This window comes from Mustelus asterias, chromosome 2, assembly GCF_964213995.1.
Source record: "Mustelus asterias chromosome 2, sMusAst1.hap1.1, whole genome shotgun sequence".
NCBI classification, from domain to species: domain Eukaryota; kingdom Metazoa; phylum Chordata; class Chondrichthyes; order Carcharhiniformes; family Triakidae; genus Mustelus; species Mustelus asterias.
The window spans coordinates 39,405,684-39,418,808 of record NC_135802.1 but is presented as its reverse complement, the minus strand read 5'-3'; the positions used below and the strand labels follow the sequence as shown (position 1 = coordinate 39,418,808).

Here is a 13,125-nt window from a genome sequence, read left to right as displayed (position 1 = left end):
CAGGCAGATTCTGGTGGCCTCCAGAGAACTATTATTTAATATACCATTATCCCGAGCTTTTAACCGATATCATCTAAACCCCTTAAATATTTGATCACCATATAATTAACTACAGTTTTACATTGCTATAGAGCTTTTGCTTTTCACCTACAAAGCTTGTTTCCTTACTGGGCTAAGAAGGGAGAGCACAGATGAAATAATTGTCACACAATGCACCCAAGTTTCTTCTAGCTTCACAAAAAAGAAATAGGAATGAACCCACCCACATCTGCTCTTTTATAAATAATTGGTGATTGTGTAATCTGTATTCATGATTGGAATTATTTGGTCATTGTTGCAGAAATGTTTTATGTGAAACAAAAATGCTCTGAATGCCTACATTGTTTTGCTGAGCAGGAGGAAGAGTGAATGTAGCGTCAATCTAACAGTGACAATGCACAAGAAAGCGCACATTTAATATGCTTAGAAGAAACAGAATTGTGTATTAATATGGTTTACAGGGTTGGCTTCTTCAGATTTTCAAAACCAGAATTTAAAAAATCATTTTATTCATAATGACAGAATGGAAACTAAGCCCAATAAAGTGGTTAAATAAAAACTCCAGATTTTGTACAATTTACTTTTATAGGTAAAACGAAGATGTGCACAATTTTTCTTTTGGTTCTGTGTTTAAAGCTGCATTGCTGTGGAAAAGGGTGGAAATAAAATTAAATCACTTGAAGGGATCAAGCACTGCATTTATTTTGAAACCAGCATGAAACAAGGTCACAGCAAGAACTGCACTCTGTGGCAGCACAAGGCCCCCATCTTCATCCCTTCTAATATTTCAATTGCTGAAGCAACAAAAGTACACCTGTCCCCCAAAGGAGCACAAGTCCAGAGAAACATCTATACCATTCTAAGTTTGTTTTAAATCACTTTGGTAAACCAATAGTGTACAGGGAGCAACAACCCAGAACTTAAGGCTTTGTTTGACCAACCTCTGCTGATACTTAAAAGTTGAACATTCCAGCAGTAAACAAATAAGCTGCATGTATGTAATGTCTTTAATAGAGTCAAATATTCCAAATCGCAGCACAGGAACCTAAGCAAGCAAAAACTGACACCAGGCCAGGAGGAGGAGGATTAGGACAGGTGACTGAAAGCTTGGCCTGAATGAGGTTTTATGGAGGGCCTTTTGCAATTTTAAATGAAACAAAACCAGTTCATACAGTTGTACCATGCACCAGGAGACAGACTGTGGGCAAATGTTATTAGTAAATATACTAACACAGAATTAAACCAACTGTTTCAAGATGTTGCTTTTTTATAGTTTACATCAGCAACAATAACTTACATTTATAGAGCACTTTCATGCAAAGAAATGTCCCAAAGTACTTCACAGGAACATTATAAAATCAAGTACGAAACCAAGTCACACAAGGAGGTGATCAGAAGTTTAGTCAAAGAGGTAGGGTTTAAGAAGTTTCTTTACGGAAAAAAAGTAAGGTAGAGAGATGGAGAGGTGTTGGGAGGGTATTTGAGAAGGCAACTGAAGGCACGACCACCAATGGGTGGTATAATTAAAGTTGTGGAGGCACAACAGGCCAGAATTAGAGGACTGCAGCATTATGCGATATGAAGGAGGTTACAGAGATAGGGAGGGGAAAGACCATGGCAAAATTTGAAAACAAGGATGAGAATTTTAAAATTAGGATGTTACTTGGCCAGGTGCCAACATGGACCAGCGAGCACAGGGATGGTAGGGGAAGGGCACTTGCTGCAAGGTCAGACACGGACAGTAGAGTTTGGAACAATCTCAAGTTCAGGGAGCACAAATCGGTTAGCCAGCCTGGGGTGGGTTGGAATAGTCGAGCCTAAAGATAATGAAGGCATGGGTGAGGATTTCAGCAGAAGGTGAGCTGAGACAGGGACGAAGTCGAGCGGTGTTACGGAGGTGGAAATAGATGGTGTTAGAGATGGCTCGCGTATGAGATCAGAAACTCACTTCAAGATCAAATGTACAAGCAAAAAGGTTGCAAACAGACTGGCTTAACCTCAAGAGTGTTGCCAAGAGGGAAAAAACAAATAAACAGAGCCATTTCTTGCACATAAAATGTTTTATTTTGGTATCTATACTATAGCAGAACACGGAGGAACACCAGTCTTAAGGAATGCTCTAAGTTGACTTTCTATTGTACCATGAAACCTTGCCAGTTCGAAATACGGAAAGTGCATTGTTAATATCTAAAGAATGTCCTTGGCTCCTTTTAATCTGATTTTAATCAGCAGTAACAAGAACCATTCCATATATTTAAATAACTTGTAATAATCTTAGTCAACAAGGCCTGTAAGCGGATGAAGAGTGCCCTTCACATCAATAAAGTTTCTACTCTGCTATGACAGATAATTATACATAAAAATCATTGCGAATACAAGGTAAGCCCGAGAAAGTTGCGAATATAAAGCTAAGTAAAAGCAACTGTTGGGAGTGAAGTACGACTGTGAAAATAGCAGATTCCGTGAAAAATTAAATTAATCTCATACGAGATAACCTGTAAACTCTTAAAACATAAAACCAAATCATGAAAAGCATGCAATGAAGTCGAGGCCCACTGCTTAAAGTATGATGTTTTTATGACTCAATAAAAAGAATGTCATCTGAACAGAACGCGTAAGGGAATAGTATAAAAAATAAAATTGTGACCTGAAGCTCTATTACAAGATTGCTTTGTGCACTTGCGATTTTGAAATGTTACTTCAGTATAAATAGCTCTCCATTCAGTGTTTTGAGTGTGTATTTTAATATTAAATTTTACAACATGGTGACAAGTTAAAATTTGAAGCAATTTGCAGAAGGCAATTCACAACAGGGCTTCTCCAAAGCATTTTTTTTGCAAATCTTTTATCGCGCTGCCTCTCATCACACATGCATGACACTTGCACAGCTTTTGCTATGCTCATCTTTTTGGCCACTTAATAATATTCAGACTCATCCTAAGTTTCATGCAGACAGAACAAAAATCCTGAAGTGGGGTTAAGGAGGGGATGTAGATTTTATGAAGAAATTCTGCAGTTGCGATCCTTAATGTCACAATCTTAGTGGAAATGCCCAAAGATATTCCTGGATACTTGCAACTTTGGTCTTTTACCAATTTTTTTCAACATTATTCGCACCTCCGGTTAAATTTTGTACTCAGATTGGTTCCATCAAGTGTGTTTTCTAAATGTGGTTACTTATTAAATTACCCCCAAATGAAAGAAAAATTTAGTTCTCCAACATGAAATTTCCTGACACTTAATCACGGTTAAATGCCAGAAATATGACTTCATATGAAGTTCCTAGTTATATATTATGGCGATCTGAACTTTAAATTAAAACATAGCTTCGCAAAATGCTATGTGGTGGAGAAAAATAGATTTAGTTCACACTAATAGATGTGTTGGGTGCAGTTCAATAAAATAAGCCACGCAACATTGCTATAAACTGCTTTATTAAGGGTCTTTAACACTGACAGTCTCAAGTACAGTTCATACTTTTGATTTAATAGTGGAGGAACAGACAATTGAATAAAATAAATTATCAACATTGTCCAGAGCATAAGTTGCCTTACAGATAAAGATTATGGAAATTCATTGTTAGGGGCTATACCCAAGGGTACTATAACAAAAGCATACTGTAAATAACAATTTTATAGTAACTCTTGACAAGCGTTTGTTTTGACAATGTAATCTGTGGACTCCATCATAGCTACAGACATAGAACACAGCCAACTCGTTCTATACTGGCTAAGGATGTCAAGGGGCTGCATTTCCAAAATGGATAGACCTCTTTCCAAGCTATATTTCAAACTTTTACGACTATTACCAGATTGTAGCTTGGGGACCTTATAGCCATAAAGTGGTATGACTTGCTCAAGATCAACTGCAATTTTCCAAATAGCAAATTTCCAGTCTTGGTCCATCTTGCAGATGACCTGGCTAAGTCAGGTGACAGATACAACTACAGTGAGGGAAGAAAAGCAAATAAATTAAAATGGAAAAGCAAAAACCTAAATTGTTGATTTATATCTGTATGATAAAATGGCTGCCTCATCCAGACAAAAAGCTAACATTAACCATTCAACCTTTGGTGCTTCATAACCAATTGCCATTTGAGATTAAAACAAAAATATTCTGACAGGATTGATGTTGAAAGGATGTTTCCCTTTCCAAGGTCATCTAGAATTAGGGGGCAGATTTTAAAAATAAAGGGTCTTCCAACTAAAGCTGAGATGAGGAGAAATTTCTCTCAGCCGATTGCTCGTGTTTGGAATTCTCTCCTCCCAGCAAGTGGTAGAGGCTGGGTCATTAATTATATTCACAGTCGAGTTAGATTTTTGATTGACAAGGGAGACAAAGGTTATGGTGAACAGGCAGTAAAGTGGAGTTCAAGCCACATGAGAACAGCCATGATCATATTAACTAGCAGAGCAGGCTCAAGTGACCAAAAGGCCTACTGCTGCTCCTATTTCTTAAGGTCTTGTGACTAATAAATAAATAAAACATAAGTAGGCTTAAATTCACTCTGCAATGAAGTTACTGTCAAAATTCCCTAGTTGCCGCACTGGCACCTGTTCAGGTACAGTGAGGGAGAATTTAGCATGGCCAATTCACCTAACCTGCACATCTTTGGACTGTGGAAGGAAACCGGAGCACACGGAGGAAACCCACGCAGACACGGGGAGAACGCGCAAACTCCACACAGACAGCAACCCAAGCCGGGAATCGAACCTGGGTCCCTGCCGCTGAGGCAGCAGTGCTAACCATCATTTATTGGCTCAGCAGGAACATCATTGTCCCAACTACAATGCAGCTCCTTCAGCGAGTTGGAAGATGTAGTGGTGTGGCACAATTCCAGAGAAGTCATCCCTATTTTCAACTTGTAGCTGCTAAGTATTTTGATCATTATAAGTCTTTTCTTTACTCAATTTTCAATTCTAGCTTTTTTTTCATTAATGGAATTCATTCACTGGCAGGGCCAACATTTATTGTCCATCCCAAATTGTCCCCGAACTGAGTGGATTGCTAGGCCATTTAAGTGTCACCCATGTTAATGAATATTTTACCTTGGTATTCACGGTGGAAAAAGACCTGGATGGTTGTACTACAGGATTGAGGCGGACTGAAAAGATTGAGTATGTGGACATTAAGAAAGAGGATGTGTTGGAAATTTTGAATAGCATCAAGATAGATAAGTCGCCGGGACCGGATGGGATGTACCCCAGGTTATTGTGGGAGGCTAGGGAAGAGATTGCAGAGCCTCTGGCGATGATCTCTGCGTCGTCGATGGAGACGAGAGAGGTTCCGGAGGATTGCGGATGTGGTTCCTATATTCAAGAAAGGGAATAGGGATAGCCGTGGAAATTACTGACCGGTGAGTCTAACTTCAGTGGTTGGTAAGTTGATGGAGAAGATCCTGAGGGACAGGATTTATGAACATTTAGAGAAGTTTTGTGTGCTCAAAAGTAGTCAGCACGGCTTTGTCAAAGGCAAATTGTGCCTTACGAGCCTGGTGGAGTTCTTCGAAAATGTGACTGAACACATTGACCAAGGAAAAACGGTAGATGTGGTTTACATGGACTTCAGCAAGGCGTTCGATAAGGTCCCCTATGCAAGACTTCTCGAGAAAGTGAAACGGCATGGGATCCAAGGGGCTGTTGCCTTGTGGATTCAGAACTGGCTTGCCTGCAGAAGGCAGAGTGTGGTTGTAGATGGGTCTTTTTCTGAATGGAGGTCGGTCACCAGTGGAGTGCCCCAGGGATCTGTTCTGGGATCCTTGCTGTTTGTCATTTTCATAAATGACCTGGATGAGGAAGTGGAGGGATGGGTTGGTAAGTTTGCCGACGACACGAAGATTGGTGGTGTTGTGGATAGGTTGGAGGGATGTCAGAAGCTGCAGCGTGACATTGATAGGATGCAAGACTGGGCGGAGAAGTGGCAGATGGACTTCAACCCAGATAAATGTGTAGTGGTCCATTTTGGCAGGTCAAATGGGATGAAGGAGTATAATATCAAGGGTAAGACTCTTAGCAGTGTAGAGGATCAGAAGGACCTTGGGGTCCGGGTCCATAGGACTCTGAAATCGGCCCCGCAGGTGGAGGAAGTGGTTAAGAAGGCGTATGGTGTGCTGGCCTTTATCAATCGAGGGATTGAGTTTAGGAGTCGGGAGATAATGATGCAGCTTTATAAGACCCTCGTCAGACCCCACTTGGAGTACTGTGCTCAGTTCTGGTCGCCTCATTACAGGAGGGATGTGGAAATGATTGAAAGGGTGCAGAGAAGATTTACAAGCATGTTGCCTGGATTGGTTGGCATGCTCTATGAGGATAGGTTGAGGGAGCTCGGTCTTTTCTCTTTGGAGAGACGAAGGATGAGAGGTGACCTGATAGAGGTGTACAAGATGTTGAGAGGTATAGATCGGGTGGATTTTCGGAGGCTTTTTCCCAGGGCTGAAATGGCTGCTACGAGAGGACACAGGTTTAAGGTGCTGGGGAGTAGGTACAGAGGAGATGTCAGGGGTAAGTTTTTCACTCAGGGGATGGTGGGTGAGTGGAATCGCCTGCCGTCAGTGGTGGTGGAGGCAAACTTGATAGGGTCTTTTAAGAGACTTCTGGATGAGTACATGGAACTTAATAGGATTGAGGGTTATAGGTAAGCCTATATATAAGCCTAGGTAGGTAGGGACATGACCGGCGCAACTTGTGGGCTGAATGGCCTGTTTGTGCTGTATTTTTTCTATGTTCTATGTTGCTGTGAGTCTGGAGTCACATCTAAGGATGGCAAGTTTCCTTCCCACAAAGGGCATTTAGTAAATAGTTTGTTTTAAAACAATCAACATGGTTATCATAGCTATCATAGAATCTATAGTGCAGAAAGAAGCCTTTTTGCCCATCGAGCCTGCACCGACAACAATCCCACCCAGATCCTATCCCTGTAACCCCACATATTTACCCTCCTAATCCCCTTGACACTAGGGGGCAATTTATCATGGCCAATCAACCTAACCTGCGCATCTTTGGACTGTAGTAGGAAACTGGAGCACCCGGAGGAAACCCATGCAGACACAAGGAGAACGTGCAAACTCCACACAGACAGCCACCCAAGGCCGGAATTGAACCAGGGTCCCATGTGCTGTGAGGCAGCAGTGCTAACCATTGTGCCACCTACATTGACTTAATTCCAGATTTTTTTTATTGAATTCAAATTTAACCATCTGCCATGGTGGGATTCAAACCTCGATCCCCACAGCATTAATCTTGGTCTGTGGATTAATAATCAATGACAATACTACTATGCCACCGCCTCCCCAAGCAGTCCTAGCTTTGCTCATCATGGCCCCACCTGGGGCCACACTCTTTCCTCCCTCAATGCCCCAGGCTCTTAGATATTAATGGGACTGAGAAGCTAAGGGTTTAGGCAATTTGTGAGCAGAGCCAGTGGCCTGTGTGGGGTTGGGTGCACTGGGGACCTGCCAGAGTGGGAGGGGACCTGCCAGAGTGTTTTCACACTCCTCCTGATTTAAAGGGCTCTGCGCCTGCTTGGAACAGCCCTGACTAAATGGGAATCAACAGCAACATAAGATTGGGGCAACCAATTAAGTTTACACACTGACAGGTCCCAGTGGGACCATCAGGACGCGGTCCCAGAGACATTTCTTTTTTTAAAAATTATACTTTTAATTGAAGATTTTTCTATTCATACAAAAAATGCAACAAACTCTCAAAGTTTGTTACAATACAGCAGGCTCATTTTCAAACAAAAGTTGGAATGAATGGGGGAAAAAATTATCAACACAGCTGGTTTAGATTATTCCTTGTACCCAGCGCCTCCCATCGACAAGTTAAAAAAAAATTGAAGGATGGGGGGGGATTATCATGAAACAGCCTCAATAGGATCAGTGGTGTAAAGCCAAGAAAATGGTAGTCAAACCGCTATGGATTTTCAAGTCAAACTTGGGCACAGATCAAAGACAACTTGCCCCATCCCCAGTGGAGGCACCGATGATACAATACGTCATCTGTATCATGATAGGAGTCAAACAAGGATTCTATAACCCCTAAGCAACTGAAATACAAAGATACGTGGGCCCTAAAGTTCCAGGGGGTGGGGGTGGGATTTCCTCACCTGTTAAGAGGACTCGTTGGGCCCTACCCACCACCTTCATATTAAACCACAAGCCCACCTTCCTGCAATGGCGCTGTCCATTTTAATCATAATTGTAATAAAGGATATCTGGTGAAAAAGTCCACTGCTATATATACCAGGATTATAAGGCGAGAAAACGGATGAAAATCGCACAGCTCCAATACCATCCCATCTACACAACACATCCCTTAACAGCAAGTAGTACATTGTGAGATGCATTCCAGTAAGGATAAATGAATGCTTCTAGGTACATGAGGATATCATGCCATCAAGATAACAAGCAAAAATAAGTTATGTACATCACAAGATTGCTTCTTTCAATGTGATAACTCATGTAACAGGATCAATTAACAGATGGAATTACAGGGGATACATTCAATGATTAACAAGGGTTGGCAAAGGACTGCAAAATATGACTAAACACAATGGTTGGCAAAATTTGCCTCAGGATATCAGGATCTTACAAAATTTTCCCCATCAATGTGATGACTCATGAAACAGGATTAATTAAGAGATAAAATTATAGGGGATAGGGATGAATGAATGTTCTTGCTATTTATCAAGATAACAAGATATCAAGTGGAAATCCACGAGCATGCTCTTTCATAGGATTGCCCCCATCATTGTGATAAATCATGTAATAGGATCAATTAAGAGATGCAATTCTGTAGGATACATTCAAACATCAACAACAACAAACTGCAAAAAATATGGCTCTTGTCACAAACTGCACTGATGTTTATTGTGGGGGTTTCCAAAATTGAAACAGCGGTCTGTGGCGATGTATAGTTTTTTGGAATATTGTTGAGGAAACACGTAAAATCCCAGTGAAAAAAATCAATCAAATCATAATATAAACAATTGTTAAAGGATATTTATTAAAAGAAAATAAAAATGCACAATGAAAAGGACTACAATATTCTAAGACACTCAAGTACATGAATAACTAAACACACACATTGTATAAAAATTACCCCTTGTTCCAAAATATATCTGCAACCCCTGAACTTTTCCCTTTCCCAAACAACAGCCAAATCAAATAATTCTATAAGTTAAATGCAGCTAAAAGTTACCACACAACATAGGCCTCATGATTAAGTCTAGGAAACATATTTTCTTGGCCGAGCAAAGATATTTTAACTGCTTTTATCAAGGTTTCCTGCAATGCCTTGGCTCCAAGACTTAGATGTGACACTCCAGCATCTCCGAGAAATAGAAGTTGTTACAGGACCCCTTGACTGTGAAATGGGTCCTAGCCTCCTGGCTGAGAGTTACGGACTGGCTTCTGCTTTTGAGATGTGGAATGGCCTGTCTGCTTCTGGTGGGGGTAACAGTTATACTGTATATTCTCCAGAATAAAGTGACTGAGTCTTATATCAGGATTAAAGGATCAAAAAATGAGCAGGCCCAAAGCTCACAGAAACACAACTATTCCCATGCTCACATCACATAGCCCCCCCCCTCCCATCACAAAGACATTTCTACCAAACCATAACTTCCATTTTTGTCACTATTGGGAACGCAAGATCCCAAACACATCTTTTATTTCTGTGGGTGCAAATCAAGCATGAGCTTGAAGCTGTCAAGTCAGTTGTGAATGGTCAGAGTGCTCTTCAAAAATAACAGGCTGCTAGTCTTCAAAATCAAAGAACAAAGAAAATTACAGCACAGGAACAGGCCCTTCGGCCCTCCAACCCTGCACTGACCATGCTGCCCGACTTAACTAAAACCCCCTAGCCTTCCGGGGACCATATCCCTCTATTCCCATCCTACTCGTGTACTTGTCAAGACGCCCCTTAAAAGTCACTACCGCATCCGCTTTCACAACTTCCCCCGGCAACGAGTTCCAGGCATCCATTACGCTCTGTGTAAAAAATCTGCCTTGTACATCTCCTTTAAATCTTGCCCCTCGCACCTTAAACCTATGCTCCTTAGTAATTGACTCTTTCACCCTGGGAAAAAGCTTCTGACTATCCACTCTGTCCATGCCTCTCTCAATCTTGTAGACTTCTATCAGGTCGCCCCTCAACCTCCGTCGTTCCAGTGAGAACAAACCAAGTTTCTCCAACCTCTCTTCATAGCTAATGCCCTTCATACCAGGTAACATACTGGTAAATCTTTTCTGTACCCTCTCCAAAGCCTCCACATACTTCTGGTAGTGTGGCGACCAGAATTGAACATATATTCCAAGTGCAGCCTAACGAAAGGTTCTATAAAGCTGCAACATGACTTGCCAATTTTTAAACTCAATACCCCAGCCGATGAAGGCAAGCATGCCATAAGCCTTCTTGACTACCTTCTCCACCTGCATTGCCACTTTCAGTGACCTGTGTACCTGTACACCCAGATCCCTTTGCCTATCAATACTCCTAAGGGTTCTGCCATTTATTGTATATTTCCTATCTGTATTAGACATTCCAAAATGCATCACCGGACATTTGTCCGGATTAAACTCCATCTGCCACCTCTCCACCCAAGTCTCCAACTGATCTATACCCTGCTGTATCCTCTGATGGTCCTCATCGCTCTCTGCAAATCCACCAATCTTTGTGTCGTCCGCAAACTTACTAATCAAACCAGTTATATTTTCCTCCAAATCATTTATATATAGTACAAACAACAAAGGTCCCAGCACTGATCCCTGAGAAACGCCACTTGTCACAGCCCTCCATTCAGAAATGCACCATTCCACTGTTACCCTCTGTCTTCTTTGGCCGAGCCAGTTTTGCATCCACCTTGTCAGCTCACCTCTGATCCCATGCGAATTCACCTTCCGTACCAGTCTGCCATGAAGGACCTTGTCAAAGGCCTTACTGAAGTCCATGTTGATAACATCCACTGCCCTACCCTCATCAATCATCTTTGTCACTTCCTCGAAAAACTCGATCAAGTTAGTGAAACATGACCTCCCCTTCACAAAACCATGTTTGTTCTCGCTAATACACCCACTTATTTCCAGTGGGAATAAATCCTGTCTCAAAGAATCCTCTCCAATAATTTCCCTACCACTGATGTAAGGCTCACCGGCCTGTAATTACCTGGATTATTCTTGCTACCCTTCTTAAACAAAGGAACAACATTGGCTATTCTCCAATCCTTTGGGAGCTCCCCTGCAGCCAGTGAGGATACAAAGATTTCTCTCAAGGCCCCAGCAATTTCCACCTTTGCCTCTCTCGGTATTCTGGTTTATGTCCCATCAGGCCCTGGGGACCTGTCTACATTAATGTTTCTCAAGAACCCCAATACCTCCTCCTTTTTGATCTCAACATGACTTCAAACTATCTACACATCCTTTCCCAGATTTATCATCCACCAAGTCCTTCTCTTTGGTGAACACTGATGCAAAGTGCTCATTTAATACCTCACCCATTTCCTCTGGCTCCACACATAGATTCCCTCCCTTGTCCTCGAGTGGGCCAACCCTCTCCCTGGCAACCCTCTTGCTCTTTATATATGTATAAAAAGCCTTGGGATTTTCCTTAATCCTGCTGGCCAATGCTTTTTCATGACCCCTTTTAGCCCTTCTTACTCCTCCACAAAATATTTTTGCTGCCATGAATTCTGCACATACACATTTAAATCAATCATTTATTTTTAAGCAATTTCTTTTCACTTTGAGTTATTTTCCAAAAAGCAAGTCCAACCCCCAGCATCACAACCACCACCACGGGAGCGCAAAGAGGCCGAATCCAAATCCACTGATGCTGGAACGGGGTTTGAAACCCATGCTGTTGGTATCAATCTGATGCAAACCGGCCGTCCAGCCAACAGGAGTCTGAGTTGCTGCGGCACTTACACGTGCATGATGTCGTCCAGAGCTATGAAAATTGATGGCAGAGGGTCTAACTCTGCAGGTTAGATGGATTAGCCATGTTAAATTCGTGGGGTTACAGGGACAGAGCGGGGAGGTGGGCCTGGCTAAGATCCTCTTTCTGAAAGTCAGGGCAGGTGAAGACTTGGGTGGACTGAATGGTCTCTATCTGCACTGTAGGGATTCAATGGTTCTGTCACATCACCACAACCTAGCTAGTGATGCTCACATTAAAGAATTTTTGAAAATTCTTTTAGCCAATAGTTGTTCCTTTGTTTAAGAAGGGTAGCAAGAATAATCCAGGTAATTACAGGCCTGTGAGCTTTACATCAGTGGTAGGGAAATTATTGGAGAGCATTCTTCGAGACAGGATTTATTCCCACTTGGAAATAAGTGGACGTATTAGTGAAAGGCAAGATGGTTTTGTGAAGGGGAGATCGTGTCTCACGAACTTGATCGAGTTTTTCGAGGAAGTGACGAAGATGATTGATGAGGGTAGGGCAGTGGATATTGTCTACATGGACTTCAGTAAAGCCTTTGACAAGGTCCCTCGTGGCAGACTGATGCAGGTGAAGTCGCATGGGAGGTGAGCTGGCAAGATGGATGCAAAACTGGCTCAGTCAAAGAAGACAGAGGGTAGCAGTAGAAGAATGTGTTTCTGAATGGAGGGCTGTGACAAGTGGCGTTCCTCAGGGATCAGTGCTGGGACCTTTGCTGTTTGTATATTAAAATGATTTGGAGGAAAATGTAACTGGTTTGCGGACGACACAAAGGTTGGTGGATTTGTGGATAGCGATGAGGACCATCACAGGATACAGCAGGATATAGATCAGTTGGAAGCTTGGGCGGAGAGATGGCAGATGGAGTTTAATCTGGATAAATGTGAGGGAATGCATTTTGGAAGGTCTAATACAGATAGAAAATATACTGTAAATGGCAGAACCCTTAAGAGTACCCCTATTAAGAGTATTGATAGGCAAAGGGATCTTGGTACACAGGTCACTGAAAGTGGCAATGCAGGTGGAGAAGGTAGTCAAGGAGGCATACGGCATGCTTGCCTTCATCGGCTGGGGCATTGAGTTTAAAAATTGGCAAGTCATGTTGCAGCTTTATAGAACCTTAGTTAGGCCGCACTTGGAATATGGTGT

The 13,125-nt window shown here is 42.0% G+C and overlaps 1 protein-coding gene across 5 annotated transcripts in view; it reads right to left on the bottom strand.

Moving 5' to 3' along the window:
- The window catches only part of mpp7a (MAGUK p55 scaffold protein 7a), a 449,393-nt gene that overhangs the window by 246,466 nt on the left and 189,802 nt on the right, over window positions 1-13,125 (bottom strand). The gene's annotated exons all lie outside the window — the stretch shown is intronic.